Source organism: Myotis davidii, unplaced genomic scaffold, assembly GCF_000327345.1.
Source record: "Myotis davidii unplaced genomic scaffold, ASM32734v1 scaffold134, whole genome shotgun sequence".
Lineage (NCBI taxonomy): Eukaryota > Metazoa > Chordata > Mammalia > Chiroptera > Vespertilionidae > Myotis > Myotis davidii.
In genome coordinates, this window is record NW_006288853.1 from 5,285,500 (window position 1) to 5,296,542 (window position 11,043).

Below are 11,043 nucleotides of genomic sequence, written 5' to 3' on the forward strand. Positions count from 1 at the left end.
GTAATGTATTTGCTTATTCTTACAAGGGTTAAGGCTTGAAGTGAAGAAAAATAGCCTTCCATTTCCTTTTCAGGAAGTTCACATTGTTACTTCTCACATTTTGATGAGCAGTTTATCCTGCATTCCCCTGAAACAGGTCATTATGCTTTTAGTCCCATTTTCCCCTTTCATCTTCTTTTTTCAATCCAAACTGCTCAGTGAATAGGGGGAGAGGTGAGGATGTGTGGGGGACTCCAGAATTGGAGAGATGGGAGAAGGAAAAAAGCAGTTAATGTTGGAATGTTGAGGGAATATGGGACTGTTCTAATAATTTGTTAATTCTGAGTTGTTGCCAGCCAACCTGAGTGTGAAACCTTAATAAATGATTAGTGCCCCTAGTTGTCTATTCTCCCAAACACTGTGAACTGAGCCTAATAGTGTCAAGAACATAGATAGTCAGTGTTGGATAAATGAGTCAGTGAGTTAAAAAGTCCTAGAGCAGTGGTTCTCCACCTTGGCTGCACATTAGAATCACGTGGGAATCTTTATAAAATCCTGATTTCTGGGCCTCATCCTCCAGAAAATTCGATTTCTTTGGTATGAGGTGGGGCCACAACAATAGTAACAAAGAAACAGAATTTCCGGAGGATGAGGCCCAGAAATCAGGATTTTAAAAAGATTCCCAGGTGATTCTAATGTGCAGCGAAGGTTGAGAACCACTGTTCTAAATGCTTCCACTCTGTGAACAATGCAGCTGTAGGTCATCTTGTTCTTTGTGCCTGGATACTACAGTGATGGGAATCACAGAAATGGGAAGAAGGATTTGCTTTTCTTTGATTCAGGCAGAGCTAATAATCTTAAAAGAGGTCACCGATGGTGCTGAAACAAGCAGGACTATGTAAAATGCTAAGTTAAAATAGTAATGAAAAAGACTGTAGTGCTATTATATTATACGTAATTTAAGAAATTGACATAATGCATTTACCTGGCATGTTTTTGGAGTGAGTAGGGGAAAGAGGGAAGAGTGAAGGGCTAGGGCACTGCAGAAGGAGAAAGGAACTATTTGGAAGAGATGCTGCCAACTCTGGGTTTTCTTACATATATTTATTTCCAAAGATGACAGATTTTTGGAATGTTTATTTTGGAACTAATCTTCTGTATTTCCAGCTGCCCCCATTGTATCCTGTATCTTGCACTGCCAGAATTCTGCTACTTGCCATGAAGCAGGGCTGTGGCAAATGGCCAAGTGTGATAAAAACCCATTTTTCATTTTAAAACAGTATAGATATCAGAATACTTTAAAGAAGTATTTAAAAATAGATCGACTGGAGTTGAAGTAGTAAAAACCTAAGGAGAAGATTGAAAGTTTTTTATTTTAATGTAAGTGCATTTCTTTTGTAAACAGAAGAATACCAGCTTATATCTGTCTCTGTCAGTTTTTCTCTTTTTTTAACTTCTCTTGCCCTGATCTAAGTGCTGGCACTAGAAGCACTGAATAGACAGGATAAATGAGTTTTCTAATCAGGAAGAGGTGGTGGTATTTTTTTATTTTTATTTTTGAGGGAAATCCGTATACTGTGTAAATGTCTTATTACATGTATGCATATTAATAGTTGGTTTTTGTTTCTTTATTTTGTTCTTATTTTAACCCAAAGAAAGTGAAATTTTTTTTTCACTTCCAGTTCTGACTTAAGCTTCAAAACGAACTGTCTAAGGATAGTAGAGATATTAAATCAGAATTACATGATAACATATTGCAGAATTTTGGAATATTCATTTATTAGATGGGGAATTGAACTCCAGGAAGTATGTTCTTTAATTTTAATATCTCATTCTGCATTGGTGTTTGAGTAAAAATGAAATCAAGTTCATAGTTTGGCCAAGTGCCACAAAGTCAGGTGAGCTTTGAATATATAATGGCTTTCTTTTTTAATGCTTGCAGTAAAGGGGGGAAAATAAAGGCAACTATAATACATTTCTTGCCTCTAATGAGTTTTTGTTAAGATTAGAAGTAGAGACAAGCTGGAGTCCTGAGTTATGAATCTCCAGGTCACATCATAGCCAGTATCAGAAAGTAATAGCACTAGTGGAAAAAAAGACAGAAGGTTACTACTGATCAGCAGGCTGTCAAAGCAGCTCACTTGGAAAGGTCCTTCTGTCACCAGAGGGTTTCTTTTGGGGGGATGGGTGGTGAGAGAGTTCCTTCAGAAGGAAATTATATTGTGTTTAGACAAACAGACAAGGGGGAAAGTCTTTTTAAATTACGTCTGTAAAAACAAGTAGAATGCCATATTTTGTTTATCTTGAGAAATTAAAACTACAGCTGTAATTGCTGCCCCAAGTATCCTTCCTATTTCCTGTTTTCTCTCCCAGAAGTCACATCCTCTCCAAATTGGTATTTACCATTTCCATGTGTTTATGATATATATAAATGTATATATGCATTATATAGTATTGTAAGCATGTTTTAAACCTTATTTAAGAAGATATTAGAGCCGAAACCGGTTTGGCTCAGTGGATAGAGCGTCGGCCTGCGGACTGAAAGGTCCCAGGTTCGATTCCGGTCAAGGGCATGTACCTGGGTTGCGGGCACATCCCCAGTAGGAGATGTGCAGGAGGCAGCTGATCGATGTTTCTCTCTCATCGATGTTTCTAACTCTCTATCTCTCTCCCTTCCTCTCTGTAAAAAATCAATAAAATATATTAAAAAAAAGAAGATATTAGAGACTGTATGTATCCTATGCAATTTGTTCTCTGCTTAATGCTTTAAATATTTAAACTTCATTCATTTTTTATTTTTAATTTCTTTGTGGTGTTTCATTCTCTATTTCACATATTTAACCATTCTTCTGTTGACTGAAAGTCTTTTTAGCTGAGTATTTGGGAGGGGGTAGGAAAGAGGAATATATTATATCATTTTTAAAGTTAGACTGGGAATGTTGTTTTGACTTTCAAAACAGCCAGTTTCCTTTTTTGGTGTGGAATGTCCTCATTTATCACATTCCTGGGAAAACCCTTTGTACTTCCCAAGAGAAGACAGAGAAGAGTAATGTTTCATTACACAGATGAACATGTCTTGTGTAAAATTCAGAACAGCATCTGCTGTAATACAGTAAGCTTATGAGGGATTAAGCTGCTGCAGCAAAATCATGGTTTACTGTATAAAAACTCAGATTTTTCAAGTGCAGACAAGCTATTGATGGAAACTTGTTGGCATTTATTGTTTCTTTTCTGTGTGTTTGGAATAAATTGCAATTTGGAACATCTTTATTTGGCAAAAGGGTATGTGTCTGAAGTGGTAAAAAGACTTCTTGAATTGTGTCTCGGTTTGGTGGAGCAAAGGAAAACAAGGTCTAGGAATGAGGGGAGTTACTTCTTTTTGAGTCAGGTAGTTGGTGTGAAAGAAATATTTCTTTCAATAATAAATCATATATATATTTGCCAGTGTATATTCTTACATTGTAGTCATTGTTTTAAAAAGGCAATCTCTGATAAATATTTTTTCTTCTTTGATTTTTTCTTCTTAACATCTTTGATAATGGATTGAAAATTTTGCAAAATACACGCACAGAGCTTCATTCAGGTTGTCCCTCCAAACAATTTGCTGTAGTGCATTAACCAGAAATGCTGATGCAGCAAGGGAAACACTAATAAATGGGATGCTTTCCAGGGACTGTTGCCAAGGTAAGGCAAACACAAGCCGAAATTGAGAAGAAAATGTTAGTTAGGCACCAAAGATGTAGTCTGGTCAGATTTGCTTGCGACTAACAGTGAATATCCCATTCTAATTAAGTTAATTGAGGCCTGCACAGTTTGAATCACCAGACTATCTTAAAATGTGACCCAACTTTAAGCATTTAGAATAATGCAAGAATAGTCTTTAGGCTAAAACTGATTTAGAATGAAAACTCGAATTATTGGATAAATTATTGTGCCTCAAGAATGATTAAGCTTAATCTCCTGTTTCTTCCATTGTGGTTCTGAAGGAAATGATGCTGAATGAACCTGCAAGCAGAAGAAAATATTTCTTTTTTGGTAGGAACGATTAGCTAAAAAGAGATGAGGCATTGATAATTGAGAATGATTTTTGTTTTTTCACTAGTATTGGTGCTTTTCATACAAATCATGCAAATATACAGTGGGGCCTTGACTGACGAGTTTAATTTGTTCCATGACAGAGCTCGTAACTCACATTACTCGTATGTCAAATCATTAAAGTGAACGAGTGAGACACGTGATGCTGGGCTGATGTTGTGGCATTCTCTGTGACATTCGCTGCACCAACTAGCGGTGGGGTATCTGAAGCTGGCTCGTAACACGAATTTTAGCTCGCAACTCAAAGCAAAAAATCGGCCGAGAGACGGCTCGTATCTCGAAAAACTCGTTAGTTGGGACACTCGTAAGTCAAGGCCCCACTGTATATTTTTTCACAATTATTTTACCCACAAATAATGTAGGTACGAGGAAAGGAGGTAGTGGTTTGTGAACAGACTTTTAAAATATTGTCATTGTTATTTTTGAATGATCTCTTATTCCATTTGCCGAGTCAAGCCTTTTGAAACAACTCCTCAACCAGAGAGTTGTGTGGCTAGGCGAATGAATCAGAGTTTTTTTTAGTGCACCGAACAAGTTTTGCAAACTTGTTTCTGAAACTAGTGAAAGTTTCTGAATGAATTTGGAAAGCCTGAGTCTTCTATTGCCAGGGTACCCTTAAGTTTTAAAAAACATTTCTTATTGTTCATTGTTTATTATAGTTTTATCGTGTTTTGAATGCTGGATGCATAGAGATGGGGCAAAAAAAAAATCCTTTTTAAAAAAATTTTCCCTTCTTTAAAATAATTTTTAGAAGTATTGGTTTATGAGTTGTTGCTTTAGATTCTCTATTTTTACATCTGTATTAATTTACTATGTGGTTATCAAAGAGTCAATATTTTTTCTGACAAAATGCATATTTTAGTTTCTCGTAAACAATCTGGATTTATTCTAGGTTATAACTCACATTCTTTTAAAAGTTCCCTTTTGTCCTAAGGGTCACTGTAATAATAACCAACTGGCAGCTAAGATTGACCTAAGTAATATCTTTTCACATTTTCTTTTCTTTTTTGGCCTTATATACTGAGGTATCCATGTCACCAGGCTCAGGAGGGCCTTTTCCTTTTACATTGACTTTACTTTTTTCTATTCTTTTAGGTCTTTTACTACCATTCCTACAGTGGTTGGCAAGATATCGTTTCTACCTCACTCTCCATGTACCATGCCAGTGACATCTTAGCTGCTAGAGTGTGGAGCTGGCCTGTGGGAGTCAAGTAAGTGCCTTTTTTACTATTTGGCATGGTTTTTGCTTACTTTGCAAAGCCATGTAGAGGAATTTTTTTTAAGATTAGTTTTCAAAAAGGCACTTGCTTGATCCTTGTGGGTTGGCTCTTTGCTCCAGCCTGCTACTGAACACCTGGTAGCCAACATGGTGCTGAATTTAGCGCGGTGACTATTGCAGAATGAAACATTTTTAGTAGGGTAGACCTGATCTGATCTTGGCTTGATTGGACCGTGTATAGATGAACAACCCCTGTCCCATCTCAGAATCAATCATAACTTGTGTTAGCTCAGTTAGTTACTCTGGCCTCTTGGAAATTTAACAGATTATGGATAACCAAGGGTCTACTGGTCTAAACCAACTGGGTTGTATGGAAAAAGAACAGTTCTCCCAGGAAAGCTAATGACCTTGACACTTACCTGAATTAGTTTACCTTACTATACAGAAGTGATATTTGCCTTCAATGAGGTTTGGATTTCTGTATTTATTGCTAAAGTTGCTAAAACCTGGTATTTTACTTTTGCAGGTCACCTTGTAAATTTTGCTACATAAATTAACACATCCCTTGTTATGTCGTAACAACCATGTAAGGGAGAGTGTTTTCCTGCTCTGTCTTAGGTATTGGTGATGTGACCTGTTCACGCAGGGGAAACTTGAACATTCTCAGGTATGTGAAGATCATGATTCGTAAGCATTTACTTCCTGCAAAAAAACCCCCAGTTTATTTCAGTGTGAACTCATGATGTAGTTTTACAAAACCAGTCTTGCCAGTTGATGTTCCTTCCCCTGATATTACAGAGCAGAGATTGGCAAACTATAGCTGGGACTACTGTATTTTTGTAAATGAAGTTTTATTGGAACACAGGTAGATCTGTTCACATATTGTCAGTGGCTGCTTTTGGCACTACAGCAACAAAGTTGAGTTGTGACAGAGACAAAGCCTGAAATATATGATTCTTTAAGAAAAAATTGGCCAACTCATGCTATAGAAGAACCAAACTTCAAGTTGCATTTAGATATAAACTTTCTACAACCACAGTTAAATTCAAATAGTCTTCTAAAGGGAAGCCAAGGCCTGTGTCATAATGCTGAGTAGGAAGTAACATTTGCAGTGTATATAGTGGTGGGATTACTAATACAGGTTAATGAAGAGGAAAACTATGTATGACAGTAGTCCACTTTTTATTGTATTATCTCCCCGCCCCTATCCCTCAGTAGATGTAAACATTCATTCAGTGGTAGGATATTATTTTTCTTTCTAGACAGTCTAAAGATTTAGAGAACAGATAATGATAAAAGATTTAACTAGGATATCTGGCATAGCCAAGCAGTGATAAGGTGCTCAGGAAAATGTTCAAGGACCACAGAGCAGATTAGTGGCAGAATTCAAAGTAGAGGCTAGATCTCCCGCCTTCTTGCCCAGAGGTCCGTCCAGTAGCTCTCATACCATATTAGGGCTGCTTGTTTTCCCTGCTAGCTGCAAGGCACAGTCTATTTTGTTTCCCTTTATTCATCCCTGAAGTAAAAGCAAAGACTCAGTGATTTAAACCACAAAAATTTGATTTATTGAAGAGTTGACTTTACTTGAAGCTTGGATGCTCTTACTTTATTGTTTAAAGATAACTAGGGTATTGCTTTTTAATGATTAAGTACTTACAGTGTATACTCAAAAGGTTAGAAAAGTTGGAATGAAAAAGGAAGCCTGAGCTTTGTTCATAATGTCATTGCTAGGAGCAAAACCAAAATCAGGATAGGTAGAATGCTTCCCCCATATGACTATGTATCTAACTCTGTAGATGAAAAGAGTGTATATGTCTGTGTATATGTATGCGTGTGTGGGCATATAACAGCTCTTAAAGTGCATTTTGATTGCATTCTGAGAGGAGTTTAGCAGGTCTGTTACAATCTGCAGATTATGATCGTTTCAAATGGACCACCAATTTATACCATACACAAAAATAAATTCAAAATGGATTAAAGACTTAAATGTAAGATGTGAAACCATAAAAATTTTAGAAGAAACCATAGGTGGCAAAATCTCAGACATCTTACTGATACAATTCCTAGGACAATGGAAACAAAGGAGAAAATAAACAAATGGGACTACATCAAAATAAGAAGCTTCTGCACAGCAAAAGAAACCATCAACAAAATAACAAGAGCATCCACTAAATGGGAGAACTTATTTGCCAATGATACATCTGATAAGGGGTTAATCTCCAAAATTTATAGGGAACTCATACAACTTAACAAGAGCAAGATAAACAATCCAATTAAAAACTGGGCAAAGGACCTAAGTAGACACTTCTCCAAAGTGGACATACAGATGGCCAAAAGGCATATGAAAAAATGCTCAAAGTTACTAATCGTCTCTGAGATGCAAATCAAAATGACAATGAGGTATCACCACACACCTGCCAGAATGGCTGTCATCAACAAATCAACAAATGACAAGTGTTGGCGAGGATATGGAAAAAAGGGAACCTTCATACACCGCTGGTTAGAATGCAGACTTCGTGCAGCCACTGGAGAAAACAGTATGGAATTTCCTCAAAAAATTAAAAATGGAACTCCCATTTAACCTAGTGATACCACTTCTAGGAATATATCCTAAGAAATTACAAACACCAATCAGAAAGAATACATGCAGCCCTATGTTCATTGCAGCATTATTTACAATAGCTAAGATTTGAAAATAGCTTAAGTGCCCATCAGCAGATGAGTGGATTAAAAAACTGGCATATCTGCACAATGGAATACTATGCAGCTATAAAAAAAGAAAGAACTCTTCCCATTTGCAACAGCATGGATGGACCTGGAATGCATTATGCTCAGTGAAATAAGCCAGTCGGAGAAAGATAAATATCACATAATCTCACTCATTTTTGGAATATAATGAACAACATAAACTGATGAACAAAAATAGATCCAGAGACATAGAAGCATCAAACACTGTCGAACCTCAAGGGAAGGCAGGGGAGGGTTGGTGGGTGGGATGAGATCAACCAATGAACTTATATGCATATATGCATAACTCATGGACATAGACAATAGGGTGGTGAAGGCGTAAGGTGGGGGACAGGGGTGGGCTGGGAGAAGTCAATGAAGGAAAAAGAGGACATATGTAATATTTTCAACAATAAAGATTTAAAATAATAAAAATAAAACGTATCCAGGAAATTACACACACACCACACACAAAGAAAGAATAAATTTTATTTAAAACTTTTGGATTTTCAGGAAAATGGTGAAGATAGTACACAGAATTCCCATTTATTTCCTATACTAGAGGCCCGGTGCATGACATTTGTGCACTGAGGGGTGTGGTGATCCCTCAGCCCGACCTGCACCCTCTCCAATCTGGGATCTCTCAGGGGGGTTCTCTCCAATCTGGGAGTTTCTGTCTGTCTTTGCAATCATATGAGTGAATTGTCTGAGACCCCAACTCATTTGGTTTGTTGCTCACAAAATAAGAGAGGCATTCTTTTTTCTTTGCTTCATTGGTGGAGATTTCCTGGAAGTTTTAGGATATCTTCCCTTTAATTTTTCCTAGACACTCTGATTTTACTTATGTCTCTCATCTTTGCTTTCCCTCCATCCCCCACCACAACAGTAACTTGCTCCAGGTACACTTTGCTCTAGTGTCTAGGAGATCTGTCTGCCACCAGAACTACAATTCCCAGCATTCCTGGTGCTCCCGCGCTCTGGGCTTCTGCTTCCGGTCCTGGGGCTGCCACCAGAACTACTATTCCCAGTATTCCTGGTGCTCCCCGTGCTCTTGGTTTTCCCTTCCTGCCCTGTCTCTGTCTCATGGCCTCCCATTCTGCCAAGTCCTCCAAGCCGCCAGCTCTCCCTCTTTGCTCTCCCTCTGGTGGCTTGTGGAGCCACGTTCCCCAAGCTGCTCCACTCTCCACTGGTTCTCCTATTCTGCTCTCTACCCCGTGGCTTTGGGGGAGTGACCGAGGGAACCACCTCCCCCCAAGCTGCTGGCTCTCTGGCTCTGCTCTCCGCCCAGCGCCTGTGTGTGCAAATTAACTCGCCATCTTTGTTGGGTTAATTTGCATACTCCTGATTGGCTGGTAAGTGTAGCAGAGGGATGGTCAACTTACATGTTTCTCTTTTATTATATAGGATTATATAGGATTATTAACATCTCACATTATATGGTACGTTTGTTACATTTAATGAACCAATATTGATACATTGTTATTAACTAAAGTCTCTATTCAGATATCTTTAGTTTTTGCCTAATGTCCTTTTTCTGTTCCAGGGTTAAATAAATGTTTATTATCATGATCACTGATATAGAGGGCATCTACCTGGAGGTTACACTAATTCTGAAGTCCCTTTCAATTTGTGGGAGTATGATTAAATGACTACAGTCTTAACTGTTGCAGAATTCTGACTGGTAACAGTTGCAGTCTGTAACAAGTCAAGAAAGCGGTTACTTTATTGATAGTGATGGCTCTTCAATAGTTTTTTCTGAATTTTTAGCATCATCAGTTCTAGGAAGGACAAGACTAACTGTTATTGTCATAGGCTAAATTGTAGGTGAAAATAATCTAAAGTAAATTGCCTTCTTTGGAAGCAATGTGGATCAACTATTCTACTTCAATATGTTTACCTTCCTGAAAGTAGTTTTTAAAGCCAGCACTTTCTTCAAAATTTAATCATTCAAATTTCCCTATAAAGATCTTAAAATATTTCTTCCATAAAAGTTCATTTGTTATTTACTAGAGTTGAATACATTCATGTCTATGACTCAGCAGTTCCACTACTAGATTTATACACAACAGAATTGTGTGCTTATACTCACCAGAAGACATGGACAAAAATGTTTATGGCATGGCTAATTGTAATAGTCCAAACTGGAATTTTTCAAATGCCTATCAACAGTAGAATGGGTAAATAAGTTTCTGGTACAGTCACACAATGGACACTGAATACTGATCAGAATGAACAAACTGTAACTACATGTAATAATGTGTGAACTTCACAGATGCATTGCTGAGCAAAAGAAGCTAGACACTAAACGTGAATGCATTATGATTCTTTCACAAACAGGTAAAACTAATTTGTGGTGTCAGAATTTAGGAGATTGATTATCCTTGTTGAAGGTTGGGGAAAGTGTTTAGAATGGGGTCTGAAAGACCTAGGGTGTTAATTATGTTCTGTTTCTTGTTTTGTTTACTAGTTTCATGGGTGTGTTCCCTTTGTGAAAATTTACCAAGCTTATATAATTTTCTGTATTCATGTTATTCTTCAAAGAAAAGAGTATACAAAAAATTAGTAATTCTGCAAAACAAAAACAAAATTCACTGCTAACATTTAAGGGATATATGGAGAACTAACTGAACCTGTTAACCTTATATGGTTTCCGAATTATAGGATTATCAAAGTGCCATTGTGTTACTGGAGCTATTATAGTCTTATTTATATTATAAGATGAATAAAGTAGGTGGTGCTAATGGCTGCTTTTTACTGTAATCAGGATTTGGGGATGCCTCAGAAAAGATTGCCCCCCCCCGCCCGCCACCCCAGTCTCTATGAAGTAGAGTCGCAAGTCACATTGTCCACCCATTCTTTTATGTCGTAAAGACTGATAAGCCAAGTACTTGGATATATTACTGTTTTTATGTTAGCTGCAATTTCTCTTTCCCACTGATTGTCTTTGTTAGATCAGCAAGTGAGCTTCCGTCTTGCCTCTCTGATATTCTGCATCTTCTTTGGCTTTATTAGTAAAGGCATCA

General features: G+C 37.5%; 1 long non-coding RNA gene across 1 annotated transcript; it reads left to right on the forward strand.

The window, feature by feature from the left end:
• Positions 1–1,580: 1,580 nt before the first annotated feature.
• Positions 1,581–10,425, forward strand: LOC107182681. The gene is made up of 5 exons (XR_001513397.1): positions 1,581–1,877; positions 3,551–3,663; positions 5,170–5,285; positions 5,820–5,960; positions 10,293–10,425. It is a non-coding gene; the product is annotated as an uncharacterized LOC107182681 (long non-coding RNA).
• Positions 10,426–11,043: the final 618 nt, after the last annotated feature.